At 48.1% G+C, this 26,426-nt stretch overlaps 1 protein-coding gene across 2 annotated transcripts in view; it reads right to left on the minus strand.

The window, feature by feature from the left end:
• SEMA4G (semaphorin 4G) overlaps positions 1-26,426 on the minus strand; it is a 960,547-nt gene that overhangs the window by 132,676 nt on the left and 801,445 nt on the right. The window lies entirely within an intron of this gene.

Consider the following 26,426-nt stretch of genomic DNA (forward strand, 5'->3'; position numbering starts at 1 on the left):
ACTGCCACAAGTACATCAGTGGTTCAAGACATCCCCTTTTGGGAAATGGCAGTGGGGATTTATCGATTGAGAGAACGGGTTTGCAGTGGCCGCGCGTGTCACAAAGCAGGCAAAGCGTCCCAAGAGTGAACTGCTGCAAGTTAGAGGCGTCTCCCTGGAAACCTAGCAGCACGGTAGAAAGTTGGCGTGTGCCGGGTTACTATAGCAATTACGTATTCTCGTGGAAATAGAGAAAGGACTAATCTAACTCTTTAGAAGATGCATGGGATGTAGTGAGGGCAATGTGTACTCCTTTTTTCCTGCTACTATGCAAAGATTGTCTATATATGGCAATACACAATCATCAGACACTTATTAGTGAATTATCTCAACATAGGGAACCAAATTGCATGATGGTCACATTGGCTGCTTCCTGTTGATACTTTTAGCAGAAAATAAGCTTCCTTGCAAGATCAGAAACCTTTCTCTGAATGTTTTTACATAAGGACCAGTTGTATTCATTGAAATCAAGTCAATTCACCATGGTTTGCAATTAATGCTTTTTCATGAATTCGTTGTCCTCAAACAGAAAACTTATGTCCATCCTATTTAAGAGTAGCTTGACATATCCTTTATTTATTTTCACTGTTTTTCAGTTCATACCTCTTTGGCTCAAGAAGAAGGGATGTTGATCCCGAAACGCGTCAGCTTTTCCATTTTGAACTGCCTGCATACATGATTGATACTTATCTATACAACATTGACTTCTTGACATTGTATTTGTATTTGTTTTCTGCGTTATATGACCGCATACAACACAGTTGTTTGTACTGATTAAACTATTATGCTTTAATGCCTAAAACATTGTTTGTTCCTATATTCACTTTACCAAAAGAATATTAACCATTAAACTCTAGAAAGAAAATAATTTTTATTTATTTATTCATCAGTCGATGGAATACTGATAGTGTGCAGGGGACGGGAGGGCTCCTACCTTTGCAGCCTCTTTCTTTTCTCTACGTATATGTAATAGTGATCCTGTACCAGGGTCACGTTTCCTCCTCCGGCCACTTAAAACAATATATAATACTTTTACACACCACACTAACATTACATAAGACTAGGCGAGCGCATCTACAACCCCCCGCACTAGTTAGGGGCTAACATTATGCATTGTCAAATTTAACAAATTTAAATTGTAGCCCACCATCGCCCGCACCCCCACCCTGATATCTGACTATTTGATGTGGACTTAAGTTCAAAGCATGCACAATCAAGTGTATTAAGGAAACAATAACAAACATACATAATAGAGACAATGCTACTATCTCCCTTAATAGTAATTATAAAAATGATCATAAAAGGACGTGTCCAAGGAATAGGGCATCAGTTCTCATAGTGACCCAAGAGAAGTCAGGCCTAAGAAACAGTCTTGCATTCAGGAAAGGGGACACATATTAAAGACTATGGGATCAAAGTGTCCTTGAACGAGTGTGATGAAAAACAAGGTCAAATACGATCATATTATTGGATTTCTGAGATGTCAATCATTACCTAGTTACAAAACATACCTGGATGACCTTGATGGTCAAATGAGATGCTAGTTTAACATTCCTGTTTACAAAGAGATGAAAATACAGCCTGCACAGGTTTTTCTTAAATCCAGGAACATTAATATCTGGAAGAGCACAATCTGCAGGATGGGCCTCATTACAAGTCTGGCAGTATTTTGGTGATAAATCTGCTGAAATACCACCAAACAGAATTACCATTACAGCAACTTCATGCCATGGATTTACTGCTGGATTAAAAGTGGTGCTAGGTGGTGTAAGTGTCAATTGTCTGGAGTCCATAAGACTCCATGGGGATTCCAGTGGAATTACATGTGGCAGTAATTCCACTGCTTTTTCAGTTGTTTGTCAGTAAGGTGGGGGAAGTCCTCCACCTTACCACCAAATTTGTAGTACAGTGGTTCAGTAATGCAGAGGTAAATGAATTTACCACTGTATTAGCACAGTTTTTTCCCCACACTGCTGTCCTTGAAATTAGGTCCTTAGAGTCTGATCGTTGATTGCTCCCAAGTGGCTCTGGAATGATTGATAAGGCAAATCTCTAACTCTTCAGAAATCAATATGTCAAGTTCAGAAGTAAGGGACACAACGCAGTAATGGCACTTCCACTTTTTCAGCTTGAGACAGAAGAAGACGGAGAAAGAAGCCAGAGATACAGATTGGATCTGGTCTTTACCAAAACAAGGGGTTTGCAGGTGGTCTGTGAGAGTTGCCCTGCAGTAGCATCACTCGCCTCCAGGATAGATGTTGTGCGCAACCCATGTCTTTTCATTGCTCATTTGAGCTACTGGTTTTGGATCAAGTCAGATGCATAAATTGCTAAGATTCATAAATGAGAAATGATGGTTCCAGAAGAAAATCAGCAACAGCTTGCCATTACCTCCAAAGCCATCATACAAAGACAATAGGAGCAGGGTGAACTTGAAGCACAGGGCTGGGGGCGTTGTCTATCAGCTGAGAAAAATTCCTACTCAACTCCCACACCACTCTCAATTTCACTCTCACTTTCATACTTCTCTACTATCAACCCAATAATCTAAGCACCGCTGAATCTGACATACCCACTCTCCTTACACCCCTCATCAAACCCACTACCAAACTCATCCTTATCGGAGACTTTAATCTAGAACACAATGACCCCTAGATAACAGGTCTACTGCCCTTGCCATGATCCGTTCGGAGATGAGCTTCACCAAAATGGTTCTACAACTACCCAAAATCAAAGACTGCCCCTTGACTGGATCACCAACCTTAACTCCAATCTCTCCATTACAGCCATTAACCCCCTCCCCTGGACTGACAACTCCCTGGTCGAATTTTACATCTCGCACACATACAATCTCACTAACCAATCCACCCCCTCTCTATCCTAGCCTGTAATACCCACAGGCTCACCAAAGAATCACTGTTACCCACCCTGTCTCTCTTACTCACAGCACATACCAGCCATCGCAAACCTCTCACCAACCAGTACATCACCACACTCCTTAAAGCGTTGGACCTGCACGCTCCCCTCAAATCCATGATCCCTAAACAAGGGCAGTGAAACAACAGTCGGTTCTCCGAAGAACTTAGTTCTGTTCGCAGGCAAACAACACACACTTGAACATCTCTGGAGAAAACACCCCACCCCTGCCAACAAAGATGCCTTCTCTGCCACTGCTAGAGAATACTAATCGTCGCTGATATCCTCTAAATCTAAAACCTGCAATACCAGAATCCCAGAAGCCAACTCTGACTCTTCAAAATTCTCAAAGAGCTTTAGAATCCCATCCCACCTACATTCCAATTCCCTAAAGATAAAAACGGGCTCACGTTCATTCAAGTAGCCCTTACAGATAAAACTCATAAGCAGAGAGAAAGAACGATAGCCCAGAAAATACAGCTTAACAGCAACAACCCCCTCACCACAGAAGAAATGAACACCCTCTATGGCCTGCCCACCACGCCCCCTTCCACTTCTCGACAGTCACACCATCTGATGTTATAAAAACTATTCAATCACTCAAACCCACCAATTGCAAAGGTGATGTCTGCACAGCATACATCGTCAAATCATGTGCCAAGGCGTTCATCCCCATCCTCACCGACTTCATAAAATGCTTTCTTTACCACAGGTATTATCCCCACCTGCATCAAAGAACCTACCCTTGACCCCACCCTCCCCACAAACTACCATCCCATCACTAAAGTCTCCTTCGTCCTCAGAATCTTGGAACGTACAGCATATATCCAGATACAATCTTGCCTGAACACTACAAACTGCTTGGCTCTCCCCAATCCGGTTTCAGACTCAGATACAGCAGAGACACAGCCCTCCTCGATCTCAAAATACAACTTGACAGCACCCGTGATGCCGGCAACCTAGCCCTCCTGCTCCTTTTTGACCACTCCACTGCCTTTGATCTCAACGACCCGGACATCCTATGCCAGCATCTCACAAGAAAGTTCCAATTCTCCCCAGAGGCTGCCACCTGAATAAACTCCTTCCTGAGTGGCCGCACATCCAGAGTCTTCTCAGGTGAAGCTGCTGTTGACCCGATTCCTGTTCCCTACACTGTCCCCCAAGGTTCTTGCATCTCCCCCACCCTCTACAATATATAACCCCTATTCGACCATCTAGACAATCTTGGCAACCCATAGACCAACTTCGCCGACGACACACAGATTCTTCTTCCCATCACGGGCAACCACTCCCAAGACACCAAAACCATAAATGGGAACTATGGCATCATCCAGAACTGGATGGCCAATCACCACCTATGCCTCAATGATGAAAAACCTGAACTGCTCATCGTAGGTTCCCCTAATCGCCTGAAGATCCTTGATTCTGCTTCCTCAACCTTCACCATATACGGCCACAATATCCGTGAGGAATAAGACCATCCATACAGGGAGGGTGCATTCGCCTGGGCTTTTTGATTTTTTGATAAATGAAAATGAATGATGGGAGATCAACCTCTGAGGACTGTGTGAGGCCATTCTGCACACAGTCCATCTGCTTCCGGCACAAAACACATAGTCACATGTACTCCAGGAAGATACAGCCTGCAGGTGCCAACTTTCCCTGTAATATTTAGCTGGAATGTGACAACCCCGGGTACATCAAAGCATCTCAAGGAGGGGGAAGGCACACCTTCCTCCAGCACAGGCAGTCTCATTTAAATATCAAAGGCTCGATGGAACTGCATTCCTTTTGTCTACTCCAGCTGGTGGCAGTGCATACTCACGAGATAATTGAAGCAAGCCCAAAGGGGCTTGTTTGCTGGAATAGACAACAGGAAGGGCGGGAATAACACCTCTTTGGTATTCAATGTGTCAACTTGAAGCTAGTTCCCACCCCTCTGTATGAAAGGCAGTGAAATGCATGTCTGAGTCCACTATTTACTGTAGGCAAATCCCTGCAGAGGTGACCCCTTTTAGAGGGGAGAAATATGTGGTTTGGGGGAGACAGGAAGTATGCTCCCAGCACAAACTTTAAGGGAACCCTGCACTTTAATCAAGAGTCACAGAGTGCTCAGTTAACCAGAGAGACACTTTGATCTAAAACAGACAGGGAGATGGGTGGGACTTAGGTATATGTTGTCACCCCTTGTCTGTCCTGTTGCAGAGCACTCTGGTCCCGACCTCATGCATAACAAAAGACTGTTGGTGGCAACCCAGGATTGGTTCATTAAGGTACGCTTAGCCTGCACCAACCACTGAGGCCCATTTGGCTTTAAAAGAGGGCTGAACCCATCACTTAGCAGATCATCTGACGACTTTGAAAGGGGTAAGAAGAAGGACTCATTTGGACCTGTTCTGAAGGTCCAGTCTACCTTACATCTTACACTACAAGAGGGAAGCAAGATCCCTCCCCTAACCATCTCCCAGGGAACAGAGAGAGATACCAGACTCAGAGGACCCGTCCAGCATTTCCAGAACCGGTACCCAGCCAGCACACAGCGTGCCATGCTAGGTTCTGTCAGCAAGCTTCGTAGGTGGGAAGTGCCGGAGAGTATCTGAACTAAGGACAAAACCGTTGCCGCAAACACTCTCCTGAGCTTTGGACTGTCCACCTTGAAAGAACTATACAAGCCCTGCGAAAAAGCTAGGAGGAATGCCACACAAGCATCAACCAGCCTCCATCTTTTAAGGACATTTTTGAGACCCTCGAGTCCTTGAACCGTACCGGGCTGCACTGCTGACTGTTGTCACGCTGCAGTCACCAGAGCCGTCCGAGACACCTTGATCAGCATTCCAGGCCTGCCAACCAGCACAGAGACAGTGATTCTTGGCCCCGAGCCACTGCACCGGCAAGCCTGCAGACGTCCTTCCAGCCTTGCTTGCCAAACTGCCTGCTGCCTGAGCTCAAGCCACTAACTCTGTCTCAAGGGCTGCAAAACGCCTTGGAACTGCCCCGATGCTGTCGAGCACCAAGAACTTCTTCAGCACCAGGTATATTGTGGTTCTGTCCCCCAGGTCCTTCTCCAAAGGCCCTTAGAGACAGTAAGGACCATTTGCCCCCTTGGTGCTGGAACTGAATAACCTTGAACAGTAAGAATGATTACTAACTACCCTCCGGTCAGTATCCAGAGTGCATCCCTTTTCGTTTTTTGAAACTGTCGGTCCTCTGTGTTCCTTTACAGGTTGGGTTGTATTTGTAGTGTGCTAGAACTTATTGTAGTAATAATAAAGTAGAGACTTTTATACAACCTTGACTGGGCAGTCCCTTTTATCATTGGGTAATAATTGTATTTTCGCTGTGTTGCAACTAACCAACGATCTATGACCTTGCGGAGATATGCCTGCCGTTCCATCCACGGTACCAAAAATTGGACAAGGAGGTCTTATAATTCACATGTATTCCAATCTGTTCAGATCCCTTCTGGTGTACTAGAGGTGTGGGCTTGATTGATGGTTTAGAAACCGATATTCATCCCTGGACCACTGGTGCCCCAGAAGTTGATTTGTCACGGGTACATTGCACCAGCCCTGACTCTTTCTATGGGGCCTTTTCAAAAGATGTTACTTTCATTTATGGTTCTTCTGGGTATAAAAGTAGGTGTTCATTTGTGAATTAGTTTAAACCATGAACTGCCCTTCTGATCCTCCTCTCCAAAGTTACCACCAATCTCTCTTCAACTCAAAACTCAGCACTCCCCAGTCAGTCAGTGAATTAAACACAGCACCACAGGGAATCAGTCACCCACGGCTCCAAAATGACCTTTGACACCCAAATTGGTTCTGTGGTCTGCACATCTCACACTTGGCTCAGTCAGTTCAGATGCATGCTGACTTTCACCCCACCTAACCCCCCGCTAGTGCTGTTCACTTGTAGTGAAAACCGGTATCCAGTCATTTTTATTGCAAACAAAACAGAGTGGTACATAACAGAGCGGACAATAACACTGAAAAACACCAAAAAGATTAAATAAGTACATAAAGGGCAGTGGGGTTAGGGGTTAAATGGGGCGAGATGGGGAAAAGGGGGAGTTTGAGGGGAACCCCCAAATTAAAAAAAATCAAAAAAGAAATCTGTGTTTTTCAGTGTTTTGTCCGCGATTAAATTTACCACTCAGTAATTGTGGTCACATATAACCGTGAAAATCATCATTACCTTAAGAGATAACTATGATGCTAACTCGTTCTACCTGCCTGCCCAAATACCAGCTCTGCAGGGTTTCTTTGCCACAATCTTTATAGGGGACTGTTTGGTCGGAATTGTATGACCGGACCGAAAAAAAAGGTCCGCCCATACAAAAAGTCTGAAAAATGCTACAACCAAAGGTTCGAAACACCAAAAGTTCGAACCTTTGGTGGTAGAATTGTAGGTAAGTATAAAAAGAAAGACTGCTGGGGTGTCCCCTGCAACACCCTGCTCACTATACTCTGTCGTATAGTGAGTGGGATGTTGTGGGGGACACCCCCGCAGCACACCCAAAAATAAAAAAAAAAGACCCTGCGGCGCTGGTTCCCGATGACGGAAGTGAAAGGGAACTGGCGCTGCAGGGACACAGCGTGAAGAGAAGGTAAGTACGGTTTGTTTATTTTGGGGTGTGGGTGGGGGTGTTTTGAGGGTTTGGGTGGGGGGGTGGGAGGTGTGTTGTGGGTGGTGTGGGTATGCAGGGGTATTGAATGTGTGTTCGATTGGGAAATGTACGAACCTTTTGTGGTTCGTACATTTCACATGCAAACTTTCCGACCGCGGGAAAATCTGCTGCAGTTGGATCACGTAGATCCGTTTGGTCAGGGCAATTTCACGATTGCCATATTATCGGTTCTTTCTGGCTAATAATGGAGGGACCCTGCAAGTATCTGTTGCCACTCTTCTCTTGCCCCTGCATACTAATTATATATATATATATATATATATATATTTTTTTTTTATAGGTTTTGGTGACAGATTGCTTGCATGAGGTGTTGCAAACAAGCACAGCTCGGCCAACAGATGAGTGAGACTGTAAACAAAGGTAATGAGGGTGCGGTTAGATGGTACTGCATCTACCCACCCAGTGCCCCTGCATGCAGTGTGGGCCTTCCATACACCAGCCTCCACTCGAAAATACACCTGTGTGTGAGGCCAACTAGCCCCTCGAAGAAAAGATCCAGCATTGGGCATTGACCAAACCAGAGGAGCCTAAACCCCCATGAATGGTCTTCTGGGCTGTGGCCTTGCCCTCTTCCGGGAATGAGCACACCGCCCCTGGCTTTGTGAAGAAACATGTACAAGGTGCAGAGAAGGTTCTGGGCTCCTCCACTGGCAGAATAATAGAATTAGAGGCATGGCTATCATCTGATTCCAGCTGTTCTGGGGTACACTTAGCATATTCAACGGGGTTCTGGGGACTCGAGACAGAACTGCCATTCAAAGAATGGAAATTTTTATTATAAAACTAGAACTCTTCCTCGGGGTAAAAAGCTACACACAACCTTTCTCTACAAAAAAGGCCTGGGGCGTATTTTTGTTTCCTTAAAAGTGGAAATATTCTCCAAAGCACCTGTCAGAGTTTGTATTTTAAATATGTCTTTTATTGGGAAAACAGCACAAAATGGCCAGGATTTCCTCCATCAACTGGTGCAATCAAGTGGCACTGGTCTACAAATCAGAATGTGCAGTGACATTCACGCATCAAGAGGACATTACATGCGATGGCACCCTGGCCGTGTGCATCCCTCCACCCTCCCCCTCTCACTCTTCAATGTTTGCCATCAAAGGCAGATGCTACCCAGAGGCAATACCAGTGCCACCCGCCACATTTTACCTTAGAATCTGCTTTTATGAAGCACCCACAATCTGATTGCTGTCTTTACTTGGAGGGGCTCCATTCAGTCTTTTACCTGCATGCAGGTGTAACAGACAAGGGTCGAGGTTAACGTCTTTGCACGGTTCAAGGGGCATGTGTCAAAACTGTAAATAAAGAGGTTGGCAAACACATGCTTGTACATTCAAGTCCCTGGCAGCTGCATGTACATGCATGCAAAGCTCTGGGCGCTGACATTGCGACTCTGCCGACGATTCCGACCCATATGCTTTAAGCAATCCGACCTTTTAAAAGTAGACACGCCTCTGGATTTTCACAAGTCCCAGCGGCGGGCGCTTTCTGCCTGTTAGCACCAGTGCATTTCATTTGCACTGGGTGGAGGCTCTTTTTATGCCTATGAAAACACCTGGGCAAAGAATCATGTGATGTGATCGGGGCAAAGGTTGTAAGAAGTCACTAGCCCTGCTGCCATCAGCCGAGTGGCATAAGCCATGTGTTGATGTGGGTGCCCAAGCCCGAGGGTGCTCTGTAGACTCCACCATTGAATGGTTCTGGCAGTCACATGAGAAAACATGGGGGGGGCAGGGAAGGAGAGTCGAGGTGAACTGCTGGCTCTATTTTTTTAGAACAAGAGTGTGTTCCCTGTTGGGGAACTCCCGTCCGCCTCACACTATCTATGGCTAGAGTAGCCCAGTCATTTTCGAATAGTAGAAATAAGTATTTCAATTCAAGTCCCTGTTTTCTCTGTGGATCTGTTTATGCAAATAAGACCAAAAGTAGTCAATTCACAAAGTCTTTTTTCTTTAACGGTGATTTATTCCAAATGTATATGCCCAATGCATTTTGGAATTAAAGAATAAGAGCTCTTTTCACCCCCAGATAAATCATCCGATAATTAATTTATTCAAATTAAAGACATCGAAAGATTTGAAACGTCTCAAATACAGTTCCACCAAGAACATCAATATTAGAAAACATCAATTGAAATTGATAAAAGAACTAGCGGATGACACTACTATTATATGGAAACCAGCTGATAATGGGGGAGCCCTTGTCTTAATGGATACTGAGTTCTACAATGAGGGTTGTTTGAATTTATTGAATGACCGAGGGACATACCTTGTCCTAGACACAGACCCGATTTTTTCTATCAAAGAAACTATTAAACAAACGATAGAGCCACGGATATGGATTGGATATCGGACAAGACATGTGACTTCCTGATTAAAAAATTCCCGGTTACTCCGGTCTTTTACGCTTTGCCAAAAATACACAAAAATAAAAACAACCCCCCTTTTAGACCGATAGTGGCGGGCACAGAAAGTGTATTTCACCCTCTAGCGGTTTATTTAGACCAGGCCTTACAACCACTGGTCCAACAAACATCAACTTACTTGAAGGACACATCCCACTTCTTGAAATTACTTGAAGAAATACAAATCACTGATCCCGCAGTGATCCTATTTACATTAGATGTCAACAGTCTGTATACCTCGATCCCTCACCAACAAGGAAATAATTCTCTAGAATGGTTTCTTCTCAAACATAGGGACACTACAATCCATAAGACCTTTGCTATTGAACTTATTAAAGTGGCATGAGAAGGATTTCTTACTTTTAAAATATAGCTAAAACGTACATTTGTTTGTTACATTTCCCTCAAAAAAATATTTGTGTTCCTGAAATTGTTGCAACCTCGTTTTCCTGTTTGGATGTGGTTACATAAACTTGTGAATGTGTCTGGCAGCGTTCCTTGTGTTATGAAACCATTCGTGGCCACGGTCGTACACAATTGCATAACCAGTGACCATTGCAATTGACTGACAGGAATCTTCAGATAAACAGAATAACCCTAGCCATAGCAAGTTTTGGTGTCTGACCACACAGCCCTGTTGGCTTGCACGTCTATCCCTCGCCATCCTAATTTATTATACCATCTAAATATCTCTGGCATATTTAAAAGTCTCTGAAGATACTGTTCCTGTTATCGGCAGTAAAAACGTCAATACAATTATAAGTGAATGCATGTGTCTGGCCTCCCGGCGTTGCACTTACACCCTTTTGCAGACTCCTGAGAACCCATCGGTCAGTGATCCCTATTGAAGCTGTAAGAATACCTGAACATTAACAGCCAGAGTGGAACACCGGGTGCTTGCCAGCAAATCAAAATCCGTGCAATGAGGGCAGTAATAACTGATAGTTTATTTGCATGTAGTGTTCACGCTAGAGTACAACCTGGGTGCCGCCACCCTCTGCCCCTCTGCACTCTCTCCTTCCTCTGATGTCCCCCCCTCCCCCCGACCTCCGCGCTTCTGCAGGGCCACAGCCAGTTACCCATCTCTCCGCAGCCCACCTGCCATCACCTTTATTGTCCGGATTTCTTTTCGGGGCTCTATTGTCCAACTAGTGGGGTCTTCTTTTTAAATTTTAGAAATTTAAATGAGACACTTCTCCCTCGGCAGCTGCCATTATTTTGGTGCCAGGCAGCTTTAAAGTTTATTCTGTTCATGTTTATAGGCCGAGTTGCCATGCTTCGCATTCGGTTCATGAACTAGACGACAGAAACGTTGCGCCAGTTAAAGTACAATTTTGCGTAAATTGGCATAGTACAAAAACATGTTTTTGCACCAGGTGAAAGGTTGCCCCCATTTGCACCAGGGCAAATATTGCACTGGAGAAAACAAGCATTGAAAACATGTGTTTTGTCCCAGGGCCGCTTTTTCCCTAGTCCTAATGCTGTGATACAGTGCGCTTGCACCAGTGTGAAATAATGTTTCAAAGGGCTCAGCTTCCCACCGGTGTCCACGGGAAGGGGATATTTCATCATTACCACCAGAGGTTGCACAGTGCGCAACAGAACTCCATTGCCCTTACTGCGTGTTAACTAGCCTTGGCTGGCTTGCAGGCACTTGTGTGCCATTAATGCCTGCACCTGTCGGCTCCCCTCTAACGCCCAATTGGTGGCTCAGAAAATCATGGTTAATATCATGGATAAGCCTTTGTCTTCTACCTCCGACCACTGAGAATCCACAGACAACTGGTTTGGCCGCGTTGGCAAAATACACGGCAGGTGAAGGAGATTGGCAATCGGGGATGTGAGAAACCAGGTGAGAAACAAGACGGGGTTCAAACTTGGGCAGACATTTGCGAATTGCTGCTAAGAAACATGAAAGCATTGACGTTCCTTTGATTTGGTCTGTTTTTCTGTGGGGTTGTGCAGTTTGCCAACAGAAACCTCTCTTTCTGAGATTTCAAAGCACTGAAATGGTGTGAACACGTGCCATGAGCACAATGTGTACATTACAGTTTGCTGCATTACATCAACCTTGGCTCTTTCCCAGGGCCTTCCCCAGAACCCAATACTTTGTGCTTGTTCCCTCTTGGGTCTGAAAAGTGGTATCAATAACAGACCTACCTTAAAACATTAACTGAACACCTGCTCCTTAACTCTCACTGCACCACCAAACTCAGCCAAACTGAAAGTCCACCACCCCAGCGCCAGGAGACCATGCAGGTGGCAACAGTGCGGGGTACACAACTTTAAACATAACATAATATAACATAACACTCATCCACTGTCCTGCCTCAAAATAAAAACCTTGTGTTGATGCTTTGCTCCAGAGCAACCCTTAACGCCTTGATGGGTTCAGCAGTCAGCCTATCCCGCCCTTATCTTCCCCAGCTCAGGTGCATTGGGTTCAGCAGTCATCACATCCCTCCCTTATCTTTCCCAGCTCAAGTGCATTGGGTTCAACAGTCAGCACATCCCGCCCGTATCTTACCCAGCTCAGGTGCATTGGGTTTAGCAGTCATCACATCCCTCCCTTATCTTTCCCAGCTCAAGTGCATTGGGTTCGACAGTCAGCACATCCCGCCCGTATCTTACCCAGCTCAGGTGCATTGATTGGTTTCAGCAATAAGCACATCCCATCTACCCCAGCTCAGGTGCATTGGGTTCAGCAGTCAGCACATCCCGCCCTTATCTTCCCCAGCTCAGGTGCATTGAGTTCAGCAGTCAGCACATCCCCCCCTTGTCTTCCCCAGCTCAAGTGGATTGGGTCCAGCAGTCAGCACATCCCGCCCTTATCTTCCCCAGCTCAGGTGCATTGAGTTCAGCAGTCAGCACATCCCACCCTTGTCTTCCCCAGCTCAAGTGGATTGGGTCCAGCAGTCAGCACATCCCGCCTTTATCTTCCCCAGCTCAGGTGCATTGGGTTTAGCAGTCAGCACATCCCGCCTTTATCTTCCCCAGCTCCAGTGCATTGAGTTCAGCAGTCAGCACATCCCGCCTTTATCTTCCCCAGCTCAGGTGCATTGGGTTTAGCAGCCAGCACATTCCACCCTTATTTTACACAACTCAGGTACATTGGGTTCAGCAGTTAGCACATCCCGCCCTTAGGTTTAGCAGTCCACACATCCTACCCTTCTCTTCCTCAGCTCAGGTGCAATAGGTTCACACTTATCTCCCCCAGCTCAAGTGCACTGGGTTGAGCACATCCCGCCTTTATCTTCCCCAGCTCAGGTGCACTGGCTTCAGCAGTCAGCACAGGTGCATTGGGTTCAGCAGTCAGCACATCCGCCCTTATCTTCCCCAGCTCAGGTGCATTGGGTTCAGCAGCCAGCACATTCCGCCCTTATCTTACACATCTCAGGTGTATTGGGTTTAGCAGTCATCACATCCCTCCCTTATCTTTCCCAGCTCAACTGCATTGGGTTCAACAATCAGCACATCCCGCCCGTATCTTACCCAGCTCAGGTGCATTGATTGGTTTCAGCAATAAGCACATCCCACCCTTATCTACCCCAGCTCAGGTGCATTGGGTTCAGCAGTCAGCCCATCCCACCCTTGTCTTCCCCAGCTCAAGTGGATTGGGTCCAGCAGTCAGCACATCCCGCCCTTATCTTCCCCAACTCAGGTGCATTGAGTTCAGCAGTCAGCACATCCCACCCTCATCTTTCCCAGCTCCAGTGCATTGAGTTCAGCAGTCAGCACATCCCGCCTTTATCTTCCCCAGCTCAGGTGCATTGGGTTTAGCAGCCAGCACATTCCGCCCTTATCTTACACAACTCAGGTACATTGGGTTCAGCAGTTAGCACATCCCGCCCTTAGGTTTAGCAGTCCACACATCCTACCCTTCTCTTCCTCAGCTCAGGTGCAATAGGTTCACACTTATCTCCCCCAGCTCAAGTGCACTGGGTTGAGCACATCCCGCCTTTATCTTCCCCAGCTCAGGTGCACTGGCTTCAGCAGTCAGCACAGGTGCATTGGGTTCAGCAGTCAGCACATCCGCCCTTATCTTCCCCAGCTCAGGTGCATTGGGTTCAGCAGCCAGCACATTCCACCCTTACCTTACACAGCTTAGGTGTATTGGGTTCAGCAGTCAGCACATCCTGCCTTTATCTTTCCCAGCTCAAGCGCATTGGGTTCAGCAGCCAGCACATTCCGCCCTTATCTTACACATCTCAGGTGTATTGGGTTCAGCAGTCAGCACATCCCGTCCTTATCTTACACATCTCAGGTGTATTGGGTTCAGCAGTCAGCACATCCCGCCCTTAGATTTAGCAGTCTGAATATCCTGCCTTTATCTTCCCCAGCTCAGATGCAATGGGTTCAGCACATCCTGTGCTTGTCTTCCCCAGCTCAGGTGCAATGGGTTCAGCACATCCCGTGCTTGTCTTCCCCAGCTGAGGTGCATTGGGTTCAGCAGTCAGCACATCCCGCCTTTATCTTTCCCAGCTCAGGTGCATTGGGTTTAGCAGTCTGCACATCCCACCTTTATCTTCCCCAGCCCAGGGGCATTGGGTTCAGCCAGTCAGCAGATCCCGTCCTTATTTTCCCCAGCACAGGTGCATTGGGTTCAGCAGTCAGCACATCCTGCCCTTAGGTTTAGTAGTCTGCACATCCTGCCTTTATCTTTCCCAGCTCAGGTGCAGTGGGTTCAGCAAATCTCGTGCTCGTCTTCCCCAGCTGAGGTGCATTTGGTACAGCAGTGAGCACATCCTGCCCTTATCTTCCCCAGCTCAGGTGCATTGGTTTCAGCAGTAGCACATCCCGTCCTTATTTTCCCCAGCTCAGGTGCATTGGGTTCAGCAGTGAGCACATCCCGCGCTTATCTTGCCCAGCTCAGGTGCATTGGGTTTAGCAGTCAGCACATCCCGCCTTTAACTTTCCAAGCTCAGGTGCATTGGGTTCAGCAGTGAGCACATCCCGTCCTTATTTTCCCCAGCTCAGGTGCATTTGGTACAGCAGTGAGCACATCCTGCCCTTATCTTCCCCAGCTCAGGTGCATTGGGTTCAGCAGTGAGCACATCCCGTTCTTATTTCCCCAGCTCAGGTGCATTGGGTTCAGCAGTGAGCACATCCGACCCTTATCTTCCCCAACTCAGGTGCATTGGGTTTAGCAGTCAGCACATCCCGCCTTTAACTTTCCAAGCTCAGGTGCATTGGGTTTAGCAGTCTGCACATCCCGCCCTTATCTTTCCCAGCTCAGGTGCATTGGATTCAGCAGTCAGCACATCCCGCCCTTAGGTTTAGCAGTCATCACATCCCTCCTTTATCTTTCCCAGCTCAAGTGCATTGCGTTCAACAGTCAGCACATCCCACCCTTATCTTTCCCAGCACAAGTGCATTGGGTTCAACAGTCAGCACAACCCGCCCTTAGGTTTAGCAGTTCGCACATCCTACCCTTATCTTCCCCAGCTCAGGTTAATTGGGTTCAGCAGTCAGCACATCCCACCCTTGTCTTCCCCAGCTCAAGTGCATTGGGTCCAGCAGTCAGCACATCCTGCCCATATCTTCCCCCCAGCTCAGGTGCATTGAGTTCAGCAGTCAGCACATCCCACCAATATCTTCCCCAGCTCAGGTGCATTGGGTTTAGCAGCCAGCACATTCCGCTCTTATCTTACACAAACCAGGTGCATTGGGTTCAGCAGTTAGCACACTCTGCCCTTATCTTCCCCAGCTCCGGTGCATTGGGTTTAGCAGTCAGCACATCCCGCCTTTATCTTCCCCAGCTCAGGTGCATTGAGTTCAGCAGTCAGCGCATGCCACCCTTATCTTCCCCAGCTCAGGTGCATTGAGTTCAGCAGTCAGCACATTCCGCCCATATCTTTCCCAGCTCCGGTGCATTCGGTTTAGCAGTCAACACACCCCGCCTTTATCTTCCCCAGCTCAGGTGCATTGGGTTTAGCAGCCAGCACATTCCGCCCTTATCTTACACAACTCAGGTGCATTAGGTTCATCAGTTAGCACACCCCGCCCTTAGGTTTAGCAGTCCACACATCCTACCCTTATCTTCCTCAGCTCAGGTGCAATAGGTTCACGCTTATCTCCCCAGGCTCAAGTGCACTGGGTTGAGCACATCCCGCCTTTATCTTCCCCAGCTCAGGTGCATTGGCTTCAGCAGTCAGCACAGGTGTATTGGGATCAGCAGTCAGCACATCCGCCCTTATCTTCCCCAGCTCAGGTGCATTGGGTTCAGCAGCCAGCACATTCCACCCTTACCTTACACAGCTCAGGTGTATTGGGTTCAGCAGTCAGCACATCCCGCCTTTATCTTTCCCAGCTCAAGCGCATTGGGTTCAGCAGCCAGCCCATTCCGCCCTTATCTTACACATCTCAGGTGTATTGGGTTCAGCAGTCAGCACATCCCGCCCTTAGATTTAGCAGTCTGAACATCCTGCCTTTATCTTCCCCAGCTCAGATGCAATGGGTTCAGCACATCCCGTGCTTGTCTTCCCCAGCTGAGGTTCATTGGTTTCAGCAGTCAGCACATCCCGCCTTTATCTTTCCCAGCACAGGTGCATTGGGTTTAGCAGTCTGCACATCCCACCTTTATCTTCCCCAGCCCAGGGGCATTGGGTTCAGGAGTCAGCACAGGTGCATTGGGTTCAGCCAGTCAGCACATCCCGTCCTTAGTTTCACCAGCACATGTGCATTGGGTTCAGCAGTCAGCACATCCCGCCCTTAGGTTTAGCAGTCTGCACATCCTGCCTTTATCTTTCCCAGCTCAAGTGCAATGGGTTCAGCAAATCTCGTGTTCGTCTTCCCCAGCTGAGGTGCATTGGGTTCAGCAGCCTGCACATCCCACCTTTATCTTCCCCAGCTCAGGGGTATTGGGTTCAGCAGTCAGCACAGGTGCGTTGGGTTTAGCAGTCATCACATCCCTCCCTTATCTTTCCCAGCTCAAGTGCATTGCGTTCAACAGTCAGCACATCCCACCCTTATCTTTCCCGGTTCAAGTGCATAGGGTTTAGCAGTCATCACATCCCTCCGTTATCTTTCCCAGCACAAGTGCATTGGGATCAACAGTCAGCACATCCTGCCTGTATCTTACCCAGCTCAGGTGCATTGGCTTCAGCAGTCAGCACAGGTGTATTGGGATCAGCAGTCAGCACATCCACCCTTATCTTCCCCAGCTCAGGTGTATTGGGTTCAGCAGCCAGCACATTCCACCCTTACCTTACACAGCTCAGGTGTATTGGGTTCAGCAGTCAGCACATCCCGACTTTATCTTTCCCAGCTCAAGCGCTTTGGGTTCAGCAGCCAGCCCATTCCGCCCTTATCTTACACATCTCAGGTGTATTGGGTTCAGCAGTCAGCACATCCCGCCCTTAGATTTAGCAGTCTGAACATCCTGCCTTTATCTTCCCCAGCTCAGGTGCAATGGGTTCAGCACATCCCGTGCTTGTCTTCCCCAGCTCAGGTGCAATGGGTTCAGCACATCCCGTGCTTGTCTTCCCCAGCTGAGGTGCATTGGGTTCAGCAGTCAGCACATCCCACCTTTATCTTCCCCAGCCCAGGGGCATTGGGTTCAGCAGTCAGCACAGGTGCATTGGGTTCAGCCAGTCAGCACATCCCGTCCTTATTTTCACCAGCACATGTGCATTGGGTTCAGCAGTCAGCACATCCCGCCCTTAGGTTTAGCAGTCTGCACATCCTGCCTTTATCTTTCCCAGCTCAGGTGCAATGGGTTCAGCAAATCTCGTGTTCGTCTTCCCCAGCTGAGGTGCATTGGGTTCAGCAGCCTGCACATCCCACCTTTATCTTCCCCAGCTCAGGGGTATTGGGTTCAGCAGTCAGCACAGGTGAGTTGGGTTTAGCAGTCATCACATCCCTCCCTTATCTTTCCCAGCACAAGTGCATTGGGTTCAACAGTCAGCACATCCTGCCTGTATCTTACCCAGCTCAGGTGCATTGGTTTCTGCAATAAGCACATCCCACCCTTATCTACCCCAGCTGAGGTGCATTGGGTTCAGCAGTCAGCACAACCCGCCCTTAGGTTTAGCAGTCAGCACATCCTACCCTTATCTTCCCCAGCTCAGGTTCATTGGGTTCAGCAGTCAGCACATCCCACCCTTGTCTTCCCCACCTCAAATGCATTGGGTCCAGCAGTCAGCACATCCTGCCCATATCTTCCCCAGCTCAGGTGCATTGAGTTCAGCAGTCAGCACATCCCACCCTTATCTTTCCCAGCTCTGGTGCATTGGGTTCAGCAGTCAGCACATCCCGCCTTTATCTTCCCCAGCTCAGGTGCATTGGGTTTAGCAGCCAGCACATTCCGCTCTTATTTTACACAAACCAGGTGCATTGGGTTCAGCAGTTATCACACCCTGCCCTTAGGTTTAGCAGTCCACACATCCTACCCTTATCTTCCTCAGCTCAGGTGCAATCGGTTCACGCTTATCTACCCCAGCTCAAGTGCATTGGGTTGAGCACATCCCGCCTTTATCTTCCCCAGCTCGGGTGCATTGGCTTCAGCAGTCAGCACAGGTGCATTGGGTTCAGCAGTCAGCACATCCGCCCTCATCTTCCCCAGCTCGGGTGCATTGGCTTCAGCAGTCAGCACAGGTGCATTGGGTTCAGCAGCCAGCACATTCCGCCCTTATCTTACATAGCTCAGGTGTATTGGGTTCAGCAGTCAGCACATCCCGCCTTTATCTTTCCCAGCTCAGGTGTATTGGGTTCAGCAGTCAGCACATCCCGCCCTTAGATTTAGCAGTCTGCACATCCTGCCTTTATCTTCCCCAGCTCAGGTGCAATGGGTTCAGCACATCCCGTGCATGTCTTCCCCAGCTGAGGTGCATTGGGTTCAGCAGTCAGCACATCCCACCTTTATCTTCCCCAGCTCAGGGGCATTGGGTTCAGCAGTTAGCACAGGTGCATTGGGTTCAGCAGTGAGCACATCCCGTCCTTATTTTTCCCCAGCTCAGGTGCATTGGTTTCAGCAGTGAGCACATCCCGCCCTTATCTTCCCCAGCTCAGGTGCATTGGTTTCAGCAGTGAGCACATCCCACCTTTATCTTCCCCAGCTCAGGTGATTTGGGTTCAGCAGTCAGCACATCCCGCCCTTAGGTTTAGCAGTCAGCACATCCCGCCTTTAACTTTCCCTGCTCAGGTGCATTGGGTTTAGCAGTCAGCACATCCTGCCCTCATCTTCCCCAGCTCAGGTGCATTGGGTTCAGCAGTCAGCACATCCCGCCCTTAGGTTTAGCAGTCAGCACATCCCGCCTTTATTTTTCCAAGCTCAGGTGCATTGGGTTCAGCCAGTCAGCACATCCCGCCCTTATCTTCCCCAGCTCAGGTGCATTGGGTTCAGCAGTGAGCACGTCCCGTCCTTATTTTCCCCAGCTCAGGTGCATTGGGTTCAGCAGTGAGCACGTCCCGTCCTTATTTTCCCCAGCTTTATACACAGCGCCGAGAAGCTTGTTTAGGTCTTGTCTTCGTGGAGCACCAGTGAAGATTTCATTGACCGCTGAGAAGACCAGCTAATTCGTTGTATCCCATACACAGTGTTAATGTTTCCATTCGGTGTATGGACCAGTTATTATGGTCGAAGTAGATGTAATAATGTTCAGCAAACCCATGTTTAAAAAAATCTCATCGCATGTCTCGGGAGGATAGCTCAGGGGCAACGCGCTCGCCTTGGAAGCAAGACGACGCAGGGGCAAAGCGCTTGCCTTGGAAACAAGACAATGCAGGGGTAAAGCGCTCGCCTTGGAAGCAAGACGACGCAGCAACACAAGTTCGATCCCCGGGGCCATGCTTAGAAACCTCTGGGTATTAAGTGCGTTATAAATTACCAATTATATATATTATATATTTCCTAATAATATTCATGTTTCATGAATAGTAATTATACATTTGTTTTTTGACACAGCCCAGTTACTTAACGTTCACCTTCTAGTCTGTGTATCATGTGTCCAGGCCGTGGATATATTTCTAATAAAACTAAAGCATTATCTTCAAATATTAAAAACCAAGATCCAAATTAATGTGCGATCTCAGATGAAAACCGGTGGGTCTCTCAGTAACTGGAGCGGTGAACAAAGGCTTCGCGAACTTCCGCATGGAACTATAGGATTAAAATTCAATATTAGGAAACTCCGGGAGTTCCAAAAACAGTAACTCAGAGGAGGGGAGGGGCCAACTTAACACGGGGACCCAATTCATTTGATTCATGCAAATGCATGCACCCTAGCCTGGTGTCTGCCAAGGAGCCCTCGTGGGAAAGCAACTTTTAGAACAAGACTGGAGAGAAGAGTTTTACAGCAGGGATATTTGCAAATGTAAGCAACCATAGCTCCGCCCACCCACGGGCAAAGGGCAGAGGGTGCAAGGAGGGAACCTCAGGATCAGCTTCTCCTAAAGGGAAAGCACGGACATACCAAGATATTACATGTATTGAACACACTCATTGCATGGGGACCCAGACTAAACTAGTAGGCGTCATTCCCTAAAGGACTGCCAATGGCAGTAAGGTTCTGTAGTGCAGGGCTCTGCCAGCTGTGGTTCTCCAGATGTGTTGGACTATGACTCCCTTGACCCCTGGGCATTGACGAAGCTGGCTGTGGGCTGATGGGCGCTGCCATCCAACACATGTAGGGGACCACAGGGTGCAGACCCCCTGCTGTACTGATATCAGAATCCGGATGCAGCGGTCTTCCAGTGGGCATGGGGCATGATCATGGAGGCGCTACGTATTATACCAATGGAGGCCTCTTGTCACATGGGACATAGTGGTCATCACAGAGCGGTCAGATATTGGGAAGGCAGGTGTGCTGGAAACCTGGGGACCGGGGGACTGGGAAGTAGGATCTCTGGGAACCCCTGGGTCAGCGATCCATGCTCCTCCTGTGCGTGAGCGAGGGATGCGTATGGTCTCGGGTGCGGGTGCACGTAACCATATGGCCACACTTTCCATTATTTCAGCTTTCGATGTAATACAGCTGCCGCATGACTCCTTTGGAATAGTTACATTTTACCATTATCGTTGAAGTGATTCTAAACTTGTCTGCCATCTTCCACTAACCAGCATAAACGGTGTGCGTGTGCTCTCGGAGGTCACGCATTTACACTGCAGGAATTCACAGGCGTCAGCCCTGAGGAAGATCCCGATATCTTCACCGGCTTAAATCATCATGAAATATCCTCCCACGTGCGTGCTCATCGACCTCCTACTAGAAGAAGCACCTGCAGGTCACCAGCAATTAGCAGGCTGCCTCCCACACATTCAGCGACAGATGACACAGCGTTCGCTGTCTCATATGATGGGGATTCTCCAACTATGTCTCGTGAGGATAGCTTGGGGCCTACGTGCTCGCCTTGGAAGCAAGACGACACAAAGTGACACAGGTTCGATCCCCGGGTCCGCGCTTTGTAACCTCTGGGTATTAAGCAGGCGTTATAAATAACCAATCATATGAATAAATAACCAATCAAAGTAACTGTGCAGATTATTTGAAAAGCCCTCTGCACCAAACACGGTTCTTATGAGTGAGTGCCTCCTCCACATGAACAAAAAAGAGTGAACCTAATACATGTCCCTGAGTTCCCAAGTTCAGTGTGGGTGGGATAGCTCCTGTGTACACGTTGCTAATGGGGAATGACTGGATGGGGATGGGGATGGGGATAATTGGTGCACAACTGGTAATACACTGGGCAATGAAGAACCAATTCGGTATAACTGTAGCAAATGTAAGAAATTCAAAACAAAGCAAGATAACGAGAGACTTGATGTGCACACAGGAATGAGTGCAGAGCCACGGGAATGATAAGTGCCGGGCAGAACCTAGTTTTAGCAAAAACAAATTGGTAAAATGCAATGTAAAGTAAATGCAAAGCAGAAACACATGCACCGACCAGGGAAATGATAAATGAGCCATGACCTGCAAGATAAATGAAAATGAAACACATCAAGGAAGAATAGCAGAAGCCTACTCTGACACGGGCGAGACATGGACAAGTCTTTAATTATACAAAGGTGCCATCAATGCAGACAGCACACAATATGCAGAGGACTAGGGCTACTGAAACCGTCCACTTTAACTTCAACAGGGACATCGAACCCGCTTTCAATGATAACCCCACACACGAGGAGTCGGGTCTTCATGCCCAAGATCATGCTTAGGACAGCACACTGCATTTCTTCAGAACTCTCACCATGTGCCACTTTCAACTATAGACTGTTTTGCACATTTGACATGAGGAAAACACAGCTTCCTCATATATGTATCCAAGAGTATCTATGCTGGGAATCTGATTAACTCTATACAGTAACAAATTATATGATAGGATATGGCATTTATAATGCGCCTATACACAAGTGTTTCAAGAGCGACGGGGCAAGGGAGGGGGAACAGAGGGAAGACAGAGACAGCAATCCTACTAGGCCGAGTGTCATGCAGATCGCGCAAGTGCAGGGGAAGGGGGAAGAGGAAAAGTGTGGAGTGGGAGGTGGGAAAGGGACAGTGCAGTACATGGGGTAATAGAATAAATAACAATAAGAGAAGTAGGTCCAGCTGATGGCAAGTGCAAGGGTAAGTGCAGACATCAGGAGATGAAAAGTGCTGGTGGGGGACTGCAGGGATACAGAAAACCGTCCCCAAGTGTGGGGGTTGCCAAGGAGGCACTGCAGGTGTGTAACTGGTGGGGGAAGAGACCTGGGCCCGAGATCAGAGGGTGGCCAGGTAACGAGTACGGTTTCAGCCAGAAATTCAGCAGGGGAGAGGAAGAGAGAAAGCAGAGCTAAAAAGAAGGTTTTGAGGTGCTTCCGGAACCAGAGATGGTTCTCCTCAAGTTTCAGTGTGGCAGGAAGTCTGTTCCAGAGGGAGGCCCCAGCCGAGGAAAGAGATCTACCACCAACTTGTTGCTTGGAGAAGCGACTGACCCTGAGGGAGTTGGAGGCGGATGAGCGAAGAGCTCGAGAAGGAAGATATTTAGGAAGAGAGAGTTGAAGGTATTGAGGCCCCAGGCCCCAGGCCCCAGAAGGCCTTGTGGAAAATGCAGAGGGTTTTGAACTTAATCCTCGCAGCCACTGGGAGCGAGTGCAGAGATTTCAGTCCTGGAGAGATACAATCCCTGGGCTTTAGGCCAAGGACGAGTCTTGTAGTCCTGTTCTGGATGAATTGCAGAGGGCGGAGTGAAGAAGCAGGTAGATTTAGAAGTAGGCTATTGCAGTAGTCCAGCCTAGAGTGAACCAGAGCTCTGGAGACAGTGAGCTTCTGGAGGAAGGAGAGGGAAGGAAGAATACCCCCAAGGAGGTGCAGCTGGTAGTTAGACTTCCTAGAGACATCAGAGATGTGAGGAGAGAAGGAAAGTGTGGAGTCGAAGCTGACCCTGAGGTTTTTAGCCTCGCAGGTGGAAGCAGCAAGAGGACCAAGAGAGGCTGGCCAGAGAGTGACAGGACAGGAGGCAGCGGGTGTGCCGATGAGGAAAATCTCAGTCTTACTGGCATTAAGGTAGAGATCATTGGCGGCACAGCACTCCTGAATAGCATACAGACAGTCAGAGATGAGAGACGAAGAAGAGATGGCCAAAGGTAGCCTGAAAATGAGCTGAGTGTCATCCGCTTAGCACTGGAATATGGGGCAGAGAGCAGCAATGCGGTGGGCAAGAAGGGCTAGGTATTGGTTGAACAGCCAGGGAGAGAGGTTAGACCCCTGGGGGACATCACAGGTAGAGATGAAGATAGAGGAGAGGAAGGACCCATGTTGGACCTGAGAGGGTCGATCAGAGAGGAAAGAGGTCAGCCATGCCAGGGCCTGACCGGTGATACCCAGGTTATCACAAAGACGGTTGAGCAGGATGGCATGGTTACCCGTGCCAAAGGCAGAAGAGAGATCAAGCAAGATGAGGACACAGGGGGTGTTGGAATGAAGGTTTGAGAGAAGGTCTTCACAAATGTTCAGGAGAGCAGTTTCCGTGCTTCTAGCAGCTCTGAAGCCAGACTGATGGTCAGGAAGACAACCAACAGATTCAGTGTGAAGATTAAGCTGGGAGATGGGAAGCTTTTCCAGGAGTTTGCCCAAGAAGGGAGTGATGGAGATTGGGCGATAGTTAGCTGGGCAGGACGGGTCCACAGAGGCTTTCTTAAGAAGAGGGTGTACAAGGGAGTGCTTCAGGGGGGATGTGTAGATTCCAGTGGAGAAGGAGTGGTTACAGAAGTCAGCCAGATCAGCAAAGAAAACCCACCCCCAATAACAACTTATTATTTCCTATAACTTGAATATTGATGCTCTGCCCCTGGGGCTTATTTGCAATAACTCATCATGGTCGTTTCGGGACATATGGGTAGATTGAAAGCCAAGCCTTGGTGGTCCTATGGAAGGACAAATGGTTGTCTGTGTCTTGAATGGCGAAAGGATGAGGGTTATAAAGGCAAGAGATGAGTACAGAAAGGGAAGGGCCCCAGGATCCTAACTTGTTGTAGTGTGGGATTGGAGCAGCCCGATGGATGGGAAATGGAGGGGGAAGCCCGATGGATGGGAAATGGAGGAAAGTGGAATGGTTCAACCATTTTGGAGCATTACATTACAGTCTTGTCTACACTGATTTTGATTGCATCTGGGAGTCTTAGGATTTTATTCAGAATTCAGATTGTTGTGGAATGCCTAATGGCATTCTGTGTGTGATCTGTTTAGGAGTGTGCAATGTCCTGCGCTACACAGCCGGAGGACACACATCACTGATGTGAGGTTTAGGAGAGGGGGGAGGAGGACGGGTGCTGGAAGAAGGGGGAGGGGGCAGTCAGAGAAGGTTTGTAGTGAGAGTCAAAGCAAGCAAGAAAAGCCAGCTTGGCTCGAGGCGATGGTAGATGGTGAAGAGGAGAGAGGAGAGTAAAAATCAACAGAGGACTCCATAGTAAAGAGACTGGGATTTAGACATTTTGTTGGGTAGTTATATCTATTCGGTGTCGTTCGAGAGGAAGGAAGATACCTGTAACAGGACAGTGCCATCAACCCCAGAGGTCCGGAAGAAATGGGTAAGATGACCAGCACTAGCAAATACTGCGGAGAGGTGCAGTATGGTCAAGGCGCCATTGCTGTGAATGTGCATGCGTGTACTGAGGTTATTGAGAATGGAGCCAGTGCTTTGAGGTGTGGCCAATCCAGCTTGACTGCCATCAGGCAAGTCCTGTATCTCCTGCAACTACTGGGATGGCAAGATCAATGCATTCACGGAATCACACAGGGTAGATATGACATGGAGGGACACACTGTTGCTTCGAAGGGGTTGGTGAGAGGCATTAGAAGGGGTCAAAGTTTCAATAGATCCAGAGAAGCGGGGGGATTTGAAGGCAGAGACAGCTGAGCACAGGATTTAAATGTTTCATGGAAGTCAGGGGACAGGGTCGAAAGGGGATCCTGGGGAGGGTAGAAAACTAGGCTCATGTCATGGGCGGGAGGCAAAGGACCTGAGAAAGGGGGAAGTTGGAGGGTGGAGGGAGTTGGACGTAAAAAGCAAAGGTTTTGAGAATCAAGCAGGCTTTGTTAGAGAAGAGTCTACTGAACCTTTTCAAAAAGATATAATATTAACAGCTTGTCATTCATATTGAGTTTTCTACTGCAGTGTGTTCCATTTTCCAGCACTGTAAATACCAGGTGTTAATTGAATCGAATATAACAGTACAGAATGTATGGACAATGGAGCAATGAAAGGTTACGTTGACCTTGCAGGGGTTCAAATCAGTGCCCTGCAGAGTTAGAAGAGGTGTTACCAGGGAGACCTTAACTCAGACTGACTGAACCAGCACTGGGTGAGGGAGAGCAAATAATGGGGGAGGGCAGTTCACTGATGGCCCCTGGAGGAGGTGACTGCTGCAAGCTTGCAGGCGGAGTAATGAGCCTGCTTCCTAGCACGGGTGTATCTCTATGGCCCAGAAGGGGCTACAGGAGGAGAAAGGGAAGAGTGCCATGAGAGTTCCAGAGACCTGTTTGCAGGAGAACAATTCAGCTAGGAGCTTTTAGTGAGAGGATGTAATCGTCTTTGGGGAGGGGGGGGTGGCGAACCTGTTCCTGGCATCAATGATGATAGGGGAATAAAAAGAAAAGGACATGGTTCCAGGGGGATGGCAGCAACAGTGAAGTCATCTTTGTCTGAAAAGGGATGCTGATGGAGAGTACGATGGTAGGATGGTCATCTGACCACAGACCTTTGAGTGAAGGTCCCTCCACGTGCCAGGTTGGCACAGTATTGTAGCATGTACGATTCCAATCCAGCATCTGTAAATATCCAAAGGGACTCATGTGTGTTTGGGCATTATGCATAATCGCACCAGAAATGGAGGTTCTGACCAACCATTGTGCCTTTCTCTCCAATACTGTCATTGCTAACCCGCAACCTTGACTTTCA

This window comes from Ambystoma mexicanum, chromosome 8 (assembly GCF_040938575.1).
Source record: "Ambystoma mexicanum isolate Mex_15411 chromosome 8, UKY_AmexF1_1, whole genome shotgun sequence".
Classification (NCBI taxonomy): domain Eukaryota; kingdom Metazoa; phylum Chordata; class Amphibia; order Caudata; family Ambystomatidae; genus Ambystoma; species Ambystoma mexicanum.